The 10,747-nt window shown below is 49.0% G+C and overlaps 1 pseudogene; it reads left to right on the top strand.

Annotated features, from left to right (window-relative positions):
- The first annotated feature begins 2,754 nt into the window (after positions 1 to 2,754).
- Positions 2,755 to 10,157, top strand: LOC136503640 (uncharacterized; annotated as a pseudogene).
- Positions 10,158 to 10,747: the final 590 nt, after the last annotated feature.

Raw genomic sequence — 10,747 nt, 5'->3', positions numbered from 1 at the left:
CTCACGGATTCATCTGTTCTTCCACTCATCTGAGCATAAGAGATGGCTAGTTTTAAGAGTAATAACACTTGATGAATTAGAGATAAAAGTCCTAAGTGGCTTATCAGTGAATGAACTCTCATCCCTTGCTCATATACAAGTTAGAATAGGGCTCGTCCAACCACAGTATAGACTTCGATTCCAATACGGATTGAAACAGATGACGTATATTGTCTATCTTGTTGCAACACAAAGACATTTTCTAGTTATCTCTAAAAAACATAGTTACTCAAAAACCTAATGTTGCTAATAATTTTGGTCGCCAACCTGGTGAAATAAGTGCTTTACAAGAATGAGCTAAGCATTCCTCTTGGAGCATGTAGTGTTCATTATTCTTTAGCCTTAGCAATTGGCAGAGCTAAAAGCCTTAGAGGTTTGAGCTGTGGCTATCCATTTAATTGCAATCCGTTTTACCCTCTTGGCTAGCCTAGTTAACTCTTCTTCTTCCGAGCCATGGGCCTTGTTTAGATGCCATCCAAATTCCAAGTTTTTTCACTCTCTCTTCATTACATCAATTTTTAGCCGTTTGCATGAAGTATTAAATGTAGGTAAAAAAAATAACTAATTACACAGTTTAGTTGGAAATCACGAGATGAATCTTTTGAGCCTAGTTGGTCCACGATTGGATAATATTTGCCAAATAAGACGAAAGTGTTATATTCATCGGGTTCACTTTTTTTGCAATCTAAACGAGGCCATGGTACAATGGCCCAAAAATTGGCAGCACAGTACTATCACTCGCGGAGGCTGTCATCTCAGAACTTCCAAGTGACGAGGTTGCCTCATCACTTGCGGTAGTAGGGTGGCTGCCTATCTTGTGCTATTGCTGGGTTTGCCACCGCAGCTTGATTGACAGACTAGTAATGCAGGTGCTCCAGATGCTTCCTATTCCTATACATAATTTCTACAGCAACATCACTGGAGGAGCAAGCTAGAGTTAACAACACCGGCCTCTGCTCCCTTCGCAGCTATTTTATATTCAGGTTAGAGAGGCTGAAACAGTAGACCAGGAGGTACAATCTGATTCAATGCAATTACCTATGCATGTCAATGAGACAGTAACTCCATTGAGATGTAGTCAGATAGTAAATGTCAAATAAATTCCAATAGGAAATAGATCATTCAAGCATAGCTGGTGCCTGATCAGGTTTTCACTAATGTCAGTATTAGGATGTGACAAACAGAACGTGATCCTAAACATGCATGTTCATTGGAAAGTCTCATGGTTTTATCTTCATATAAACCTTTTCTTTTATGAAAAGATTTGGGATGAACTTAATTAGAATTTAAATCCACCAAAGTTTCAACCTATATACAATTAGGTAACTGTGTAACCAATATACTATTTAGTTTAATTGGTTGAACACAATTCTTAAGGGTAATCAGTCCAGCTAGAGGATGCTCATGCACCTACACTGTATGGAGTGTAACTATCCACTCGAATTCAGCCAAAGAAATGGATTTCATTTTATTTTCAATCATATTATTCAGTTCAGTTTCAAGCTTAGACAGGAAGGTACATGACCATTCTATCGAAAATATTCGGCTGGTACCCGCGCCTGGTACCCACCCTCTACACCTCCATTCGATCGTGCCATGAGATTCGCGCCCCATCGCTTACGTGTCCCGCGCATTACCATCTTGATTAGTACACGTTGGCATCACACGTGTTTTCACTCTGTGTAATGAATTTTTATCACGGTAGTTGGTAGGCTCATTTATTGCCTGCCACTCTGTATCTGCCACTACACCAGTTTGAATTGGCTTCTCACCCTCTTCTGGTTCCTAATCCTCGTCCCTGTTTCCATTCCATCTGCCAGCTTCCTCCTTCTCCCTGAATCAATTCCCTCTTCCTTCCACCACAAGATCTATCGTCTTCTTCAAGCCACCATCTCATTCTTTCTCAAAATCTTAATCGTGATGAATCTATCACTGAATCCAGCAAGGGCCTCCTGTAATAACCATTTTAGCAATGCACATTTCAACCCTAGTTGGATTCGGGATTCGTGCTGCCAAGTTTCGGACACCCCCTCCAAATCAACGGTATGTGAAATGGTTTTCGGGTTTCATTTTTACAAATTTCAGTATTCCACACCCATTTATTCACACTCGCACTTAACTACTAGTGTTCATCATCAGCACGGCATATTCTTCAGTACCCCCCCCCCCCCCCCCCCCCCCCCACCACCACCAATCTACACGCTCTATAGATTCATATTTTTGCCCGCCTTCGTATTTTGTAACCAATCAAGTATTACATTATCAGGAATCGAGCACAGGAGCTGGCCAACCCACCGTCATTTTTGATCAGTTAATGGAGCCCCCCCTGCCAGGATTGTCACAGCGATCTAGTGCGTTTCTTCGTTACATTTTTCCAGCCGCATATTACACATATTACTATTTGTATTACCTCGAGGCTGCAGCTGGGTTAAGTCATATATATGCACCCAGCTAATCCTTATTTATATCAACTGCAGGACTGCATTAAATCTGCTGAATCGCCCCTTGGTATTTATGTTGACAACACTCTAGATATATCATCCACTATAGACACCAGCTCGGTAGCATCGCGATGCTCAGTCAGGCTAATTCATGAAATTGTATCATTTAACTTTCGGTCCTGAAAAGAAAGACTTGGTTAGGGCAGTCGGATTCCATGGATTGCTCAATTTCCCATCTATTAAGCAGATCAATCTTCGCTTTTCTGCATGGCTCATGTCCAGAGTGGATGAATTGTCACAATCACTACATATTGTGGATGGAACACGCATCCATTTTACTAAGGATGATATCGCCATGGTCTTTGGAATACCTTCAACTGGCTGGAGCATATTACCTAAAACAGCAAAGCATTATTCAGGCAATGTAACACCTCAATTAGCAGCAGCTCATATTAACGTCAAGCAATTGTGTAGTATAAAGGCTGCACAATCCATTGTCGCCAGGGATCATGATGGTCCAATGAGCTTATCTGAACAGAATGAGTTCAAGGCAGCCTTTGTTGTTTTTGTAATGTCAACCTTACTTGCCCCTTGCGGCAAACATGACCGTGTCTCTGATGACTATATGCATGTCATCGTGTAACCCGGGCAGATCAATTCCTATGATTGGGCTGAATACGTCATGCGACGACTGCTCGAAGCTGTTTCAAAGCTGAAGGCAGATCTAGCAAGCAATGTCAAAATGCCCTACATATTTGGCTGCTCTTTGTTTTTACAGGTAGCCCGACTAAGCATTCCTTTCTCCCGTTATCTGCATCCTTTTTCATTTTTTTGCCCCTTTCCTCTACATTTCACCGCTCGATATAGTTGTGCTCACAAAAGTACCAAATCTCATTTTTCATACAGGTTCTATACCTGGATAGCATTGACTTGGGCGCACTTTCAATGGAGCATAACAGCTTCCCACGAGTGCGATGCATCACATATGATCGGTTAAGGGTTATGATAGCCGCTGACAATAATTTCTCCGCGTCTTGCTCCAACACTACGGGTCACTCACACATTCCCAACGTGGGGTCGTTTTGGATGCTCGTTTATTTGATACAGTAATGTCATCATTTATATAACAATTTAAATTTTAATCGTATATTAACACGCAAACCATATTCCTTTGTATCATTTTGAAGTTACGACCGTCCGCGGGCATCTGTTATCATTGGGCTACATCCAAATTGTCTAACGGCCAAAGCTCAAATCAAGCCGGCATGCTAGGTCTGTGGGAGGCTTCCACCTTGATGACTCGGATATTTAAGATCCCCCACGAGGTACGGCGTGTTGGCCCATAGGATCACCGGCTCAGGTGAGTGAACCACTCACCAGTCTTACCGAGCACCCACTAGCCGTGCCGATCACGAACGAGCGTTGTTTGTCCCCACACACTATGGCTGGAGCTAGAAGAAAAAGGAAGAACAGAGCATGCACACACAATACAAGACACCAGCGTTGGCCGAAGCCCTGTCTGTGAGATGGCAAATCTGAGCTCTCTTTTCTGAGTTGCCGTGGTAGTCTATTTATACAACTTTATCCATCTAGTCCTAGTACAATACACATGTTGTAACAGTAACTAGATAACATACAGGGTTAACTCTGCGCCGGCCACTGTATGTGCCTACAGTGCTGCAGGTGAGACATGCGGCGCCTGCACCTGCAGCGGCTATAGTATCACACCAGGGGGCCTTTTCGGCGCCGCCTTCCCTTACTGTGTTCACACAAGATAGCAGTAGATTATCTAACAATCTTCTCCTAATCCTACTACTAATCCTTGTACCCCCTCCATGCCGATCATCTCCTTCAGCTCCGTGAGTCGAAGACGTCCGAGCGGCTTGGTGAGGACGTCCGCGAGTTGCCGATCAGTTTCGATGAACTCGATGACGATCTGCCCTCCATCGACACAGTCCCCTAAGGAAGTGGAACTTCACGTCGATGTGTTTGCTCTGGTCGTGCATAACCGGATTCTTCGCGAGGGCGATGGCGGGCTGGTTGTCCACCATCAGTGCTAGTGGGTGAGCTTCCACGCCGGTTAGCTCGCCTAGCAGTCGGCGTAGCCACACAACTTGGTACGCCGCTACGTACTCTACCTTGCACATAGATAGCGCCACCACCTTCTGCTTCAGTGACAGCCATGAAATTCAGGCCGACCCGAGGAAGACGAGCATGCCAGAGGTGCTTCGTCGCCCGTCGATGTCCCCCGCCATGTCTGCATCGTTGAACACAGTGAGTTGCAGCCTACTCCCGCCGGTCCTTGGGAAGCTGATCCCATGATCCACCATCCCCTTGATGTAGCGCAGTAGCTGCTTCACCGCAGCCCAGTGATCCTCTCTGGGATCCTCCATGAAGCGACTGACGTAGCCTACGGCGAACGCAATGTCTGACCTCGTATGGACTAGGTAGCGCAGACCGCCAACAATGCTCCTGTAGAGTGTCGCATCCACCTTTGCCGCGGTGCTGGCCTTCGTCAGCTTTAGCCCCTCCTCCATCGGAGTCACGCATGGCTTGCACTCAATCATGCCACTCCTCTCCAACAGCTTGGAGGCATACGCGCTCTGACCGAGCATGAGTTCCTCCTTCCCCTATCTCACCTCGATGCCGAGGTAGTAAGATAGTGCGCCGAGATCGCTCATTCGAAAACGAGTCACCATCTCGCGCTTGAAGTTGTTGATGTCCTCCATGCGCGCGCCGGTGACAATCAAGTCATCCACATACATGCCAACGACGAGCTCCTCCTTCCCCCATCGCCATGTGTAGAGCGTGTGCTCAGTTGCGCACCTCTGAAACCCAAGCTCACTCAGCATGGCGTCAAGCTTGGCGTTCCATGCTCATGGGGCCTATCGCAGCCCATAGAGCGCGTTGCGTAGTCAGAGCACCCTGTGCTCCTCTCCCTTGACAGCAAAACTTGGATGTTGCCTGATGAAGACCATTTCCGCTAGTTCGCCGTTGAGGAAGGCCGATTTAACATCCAAGTGATGGACGCGCCAGTCCTTTGCTGCTGCCAAAGCAAGTAGCAAACGAACCGACTCCATGCGCGCTACTAGCGCAAAGGCCTCCTCGAAGTCTATGCCCTCGTGCTGAACAAAGCCTCGGGCGACGAGGCGTGCCTTGTGCTTGACAATGGCACTGAGCTCGTCCTGCTTGACTTTGTAGACCCACTTTAGACTGATCGGACGACATCCTGGAGGTGGATCAATGAGCTGCCATGTCTCGTTATCCTCGATCGTCTTCATCTCCTCCAAAATCGCCCGTCGCCAGTTTCCGTCTCGCTCGGCCAGCGCGAACATGGGTGGTTCCTCTGCACTGACTAGCAGTAGCTTTGCGTCATTAAGCAACTGACCAGCCAATCCTAAGGGTCCTGTGCCACCGATGATGTCGTCTAGCATGTGGAACCGCACCTCCTCACCTTTGTGGAAGGCATCCACGAACTCAGTGATGTCACTTGGAGGTGAGGCAAACTCGATCGGCGTCGATGGAGTTCCCTGTTCTGCTAGAGTGCTCGGTATAGTTCCTGAAGTGCTCGGCACCCTAGGTTCAGTGCTTGGCACTACTTCTAGACTTCTCGTTATAACTCTTGCAGTGTTTGGCCACACTGTAGGAGGGCCCAGCCTCAGTCTTGGAGTAGTCGGCACCACTAGAAGACATCTTGGCTCCGCTACGGGAGTGCTCGGCACCCGTCCTAGAGTGATCGCCACTACTACAGAACCTCCTGGCACCACTCCTGGTGTGCTCAGCATCCCTCCAGGAGTGCTCGACACTCCTCTCACAGTGCTCAGCATCCCTCCCGAAGTGCTTGGCACTATCCTAGGAGTGCTCGGCTCTTCCACCAAAGTGCTCGGCACTCCTCCCAGAGTGCTCGACACCTCTTCCCCAGTGTCTCCACCACCATGGATGACCAAGTGCTCAATGATGAAGGTGCTGGTGAAGCCGCCAGCTTCCCATATGCTCAGACTGCTCTAGTCCCATGCCGCCTCCTCGTCGAACATGACGTCGCGCAAGACAAGCACCTTGTCTCCGCATGGGTCGTAGAGCTGGTACGCCTTGGTACCCTCCGCATAGCCCAGGAACACCATGGGTGTGATCATATCCTCCATCTTTGTCTTCCTGACGTGGCCGATGCAACCGAATGTCCGGAGGAAGAACATGCTCGGTTTGCGCCCATACCAAGCTTCAAACGGTGTCTTGACCATCAAGGCTTTGGTCGGAGCGCGGTTGAGGATACACACCGCCATGGTCACCGCCTCCCCCTAGAATCTTGCCAGCATGCCTTTGGCCTTCATCATTGATTGGGCCATGCCGACCACCGTTTGGTTCCACCTCTCCACCATGCCATTCTGTTATGGCGAGTACGGCACGGTGTGGTGGTGCCCCACACCCTGATCCGCGCAGTACACAACGAACTCCACCGAAGTGAATTTGCCACCGCGATCAGTCCTCAGCACGCGGGGCTTCTTGCCGCTCTCGGTCTACGCGCGTGTCTTGAACTTCTTGATCACCGCCACCACTTCATCCTTGCTCGTCAGGAGTTGTAGCCACATGTAGCGACTATAGTCATCCATGAGCAGGAGGAAGTACCATCGACCAACGTTTGTAGCAGGCGTGATCGGCCCACAGAGGTCGCCGTGAATGAGCTAGAGAGCTTCCTTTGCGCGATACTTGGCTACCTTTGGGAAAGGTAGCCTCCTCTGCTTCCCGACCAGGCAGCTGTCACATAGCTCGCCTCCATGCTTGATGTGGGGTAGCCCTCGAACCATCTTCTCCAGCCGACCAAGCGCGTCGAAGCTGAGATGTCCGAACCGGGCATACCACATCCACGGTTCCTCGGAGTGCCTTGCCGCCAGGCACATCGGCTGCTCTACCTTCAGGTCGAGCAGGTACAACTGGTTCAGGGACCTCTTCACCTTGGCAAGAAATCGCTGCTCCCAGTCCCTGATCCTAAGGACATCATCCTTGATCGGTACCTCGCTACCACGCTCATCTAGCTGACCAATGTTGTTGATGCTGGAACGCAGCTATGGGATGTAATATACCTCTGTTAGCGCGCGGTGCTCCTTGTTCTGGCATCTAAAGATAATGGTGCCGCGCCCTTGGATAGCCACCATTGAGCCGTCACCAAACTTCACCGTACCGGTAACATCGCCGTCGAGCTTGAAGAAGGATGCCTTGGAGCCCGTCATGTGGTTGCTGGCACCAGAGTCTAGATACCACTGCTGCTCCTAGTCGGCGCCCACACGTCCGAGGTGAACTTGGGCGCATGGTTCGTCGAGGTTGATGGTCTTCACGGCCTTCCTAGGTCCTTCCACCGTCATCGCCTCTTCCCTCTCCTCGGTCTCGACGTTGTGTAGTGCATAGAACGTCGCCATCAGGACAGTGGCCTCATACTCATCATTGGCTTGTGCCAAGTGAGCCTGAGCCTTCTTCTCCTGCTTGCGATTTGGGCACTCCCGTGCCCAATGGCCCATCTTCCCGTAATGCCGACAGGCGTTGGGGTCGACCTTCTTCTTCTTAGAAGAAGCCTTGCCACGGCACATGCCATCGCCTCCACGGCTGGAGGAGGCTGCCTTCCTAGAGTTCCTCCGAGTAGCCCACTCCTCTTCTGTCAGCAGGAGTTTCCCGCTATCTTTCGTTGCTGTTGCCTGCTCTAGGCACTCGTCCACCGCCCACAGACGGCCTATCACATCCTCAATGGTGAGGGTGGACAAGTCCAGCATCGTCTCTATGGAAAGAGCGATCTGGATGTACTTTGCCGGCACGAAGTGGAGGTACTTGGAGACCGCTTCCTCTTCGTCGATGGTGACGCCGTGGCTCTTCAGCTTGTTGATGAGTGTCTGCAGGCGGAGGGAGAAGTCCTCCACCGTTTCACCATCCTTGAACTTGAGGTTGGCGTACTCCTGCTTTAGAAGCTGGGCCGTCGCCTTCTTTGCGCTGTCGAAACCGACGCGTATCGCCGTAATAGCCTCCCACGCCTCCTTAGCAGAGCTCTTCACCCCCAACGACTCCCTATACTCCACCGGTACAGCAGCGAGGATAGCCTCCAGCGCTGACATGTCATCTTCTTCATTGTCGGTGCCCTTGTCAACAGCATTCCAGAGCCGTCGGGCTCTAAGCTTGACCTTCATGGTCACCGACCACTCTCCATAGTTGGTGCGAGTCAGCGTCGGCCAACTGGTGACGCTGACCTCCCACACTGTGCGAACAACGACCTCCAGTCGTGGTTGGGCAGCCACAGCAGTGCCACTGCTGTCGCCCATCTCCGAACCGTCCGTCATCGCCAGCGGTTAATCTGGCGACGGCGCTTGTACGGCTCTGATACCACTTGTTGGCCCACAGGATCACCGGCTCAGGTGAGTGAACCACTCACCAGTCTTGCCGAGTATCCGCTAGTGTTGCCGAGCACCCACTAGCCGTGCCGATCACGAACAAGTGTTATCCGTCCCCACACACTATGGCTAGAACTAGAAGAAGGGAGAACAGAGCATACACACACAATACAAGACACCAGTGTTGGCCGAAGCCTTGTCTGTGAGATGGCAAGTCTAAGCTCTCTTTACTAAGTTGCCGTGATAGTCTATTTATGCAACTCTATCAATCTAGTCCTAGTACAGCGCACATGATGTAACAGTAACTAGATAACATACAGGGCTGACTCTGCGCCGGCCACTGCATATGCCTACAGTGCTGCAGGTGAGCCGTGCGGCACCTGCACCTGCAGCGGATATAGTATCATAGCAGGGGATCTTTTTGGCGGCGTCTTCCCTTGCTCTGTTCACACAAGGTAGCAGTAGATTATCTAACACGGCGTCCGATCCCTTTTTCTGATTTTTTCAGGGCTATCTTGTTTTTTCATATCTGGGTAAATTTTTGTTGAAAGAAGCGCATATAACTGATGTTATCCGTCCCTGTGTTCACTCATTCAGTTTTTTAATTCAAAACATCGGAGTTATTTTATTACCTTTTATTTTTGCACAGGCCGCCGGCCCTCTGTTCGTTGCTGTATCAGACTTTCAAAGGCAAATAAGTTCTGTAGAATTTCAAAGGCATTTAAGCACTGCACTCGGTAGCGAGGCTATAAAATTGATCTGCCTTTTACTCCACATCATGGAGCCATATGTCAATGGGTATAGCTACAACCCGTCCATCAGTGTGGACTCCCCCCCTGTTGGTATCCCCACAAGACAACTCATATTCTTCCTATATGTAGTTGTTTTCTTTCATCTACCATATCCTCTTTCATATCCTTCTCACGCGTTGCATCTGTATTTCTCTCGTGCGCAGGCCTTTGCTCTATGTGGCAATCACAATCGTGTAGCAATGCACACCGCTGTTCACATACTTCATCAATTCAGCCGAAGAGGAAGTCCATTAGGTGTAATGGGGAAACCTTCACATCCACAGACAGTGATTGCACACTAAACAAGCGCATGCACATGCTAAACAACAACCATACAGGCCCTTCACAGCTGTCTACTGGACTCTATACAAGCTGCACACAACGTACAGGACAACAACATAAGGGCAACGAAAGCTATGGCTCGATTTTAACTTAGTCTTCGGCCTGACAAAGATATTCGTTGCACTGATCTAAACACAAAGATATTCATGTGCTTTGCTAGCTGCTGTACTTGCTGATGAGTGGATCATAGCTCGCAGGTATGCAAATCTATGCATAGGCTATTGATTTGTTCATTCTTCTTTGACCTATATATTTTTTTTCTTCTGCTAGTTTAATTACGTTGTTCATTGCAGGAGTTAGTTTAGTTTCACATAGAACTTGAAAAAAATAAAGATGTTTCTATAGAATTTCTATACTGTTGTTGGTCATTAATCGTTACTGTAGCATTGTAGTTTTGAACTGCCCCCCCTAGAGATGCAGGCACGCTCCGCCACTGGCCCGAGGAACAAGGAGAAGGTATGTGCACACCATCTTTTTCAGTTATTACCCAAATGTTTTCCCAATTGTTTGATTCGTCTTTTTGTTCGTCAGGACCCATTAATTACTGCAGTTACTACTTCCAAGACGACTACGAGATTCTTCTCCGTGGACTTGGGAAGATCAGTCCCACCCGACAAGCAACACCGGACGACAGTCCAACACATGCCCAGCATAGCGCCCCCAATGATGTCGGTTTCGATACACAGCAGCAGTTCAAATCCGTTACGAACCAAGTTGACGAACTCAAGCTTCGAGTTGAACGTTATTCTTGTTACGGTCTTCTCAT

This window comes from Miscanthus floridulus, chromosome 14 (genome assembly GCF_019320115.1).
Source record: "Miscanthus floridulus cultivar M001 chromosome 14, ASM1932011v1, whole genome shotgun sequence".
Lineage (NCBI taxonomy): Eukaryota > Viridiplantae > Streptophyta > Magnoliopsida > Poales > Poaceae > Miscanthus > Miscanthus floridulus.
This window is presented reverse-complemented; position numbering and strand designations above follow the sequence as displayed.